At 41.6% G+C, this 315-nt stretch overlaps 1 non-coding gene across 1 annotated transcript; it reads left to right on the forward strand.

Annotated features, from left to right (window-relative positions):
• LOC147918581 (small nucleolar RNA R71) lies at nucleotides 1-107 on the forward strand. The gene has a single exon (XR_015594335.1). It is a non-coding gene; the product is annotated as a small nucleolar RNA R71 (small nucleolar RNA).
• Nucleotides 108-315: the final 208 nt, after the last annotated feature.

Consider the following 315-nt stretch of genomic DNA (forward strand, 5'->3'; position numbering starts at 1 on the left):
AAGCCATGGTGAGGACACTGAGTTTGGAAGCCTTTGAATCTCTCCCATGCCTCACAAAAGCTTTCATTATTCTTTTGAGCAAAACTAGAAATCTCATTCCTCAACCTTGCAGTTCTTGCATTGGAGAAGAACTTGGCTAGAAAAACCTTCTTACAAGCACCCATGTGGTTATTGCTCCAGTTGGAAGTGTCTTTTCCCAGAGATGTACTTTGTCTCCAAGTGAGAAAGGAAATAGCCTAAGCTTGAAGCCATCTTCACTCACACCATTAATCTTTGTGAGTCCACAAATCCTATCAAACTCATCAAGGTGGTCTA

Source organism: Camelina sativa, chromosome 20 (assembly GCF_030686135.1).
Source record: "Camelina sativa cultivar CO46 ecotype springtype chromosome 20, ASM3068613v1".
Lineage (NCBI taxonomy): Eukaryota > Viridiplantae > Streptophyta > Magnoliopsida > Brassicales > Brassicaceae > Camelina > Camelina sativa.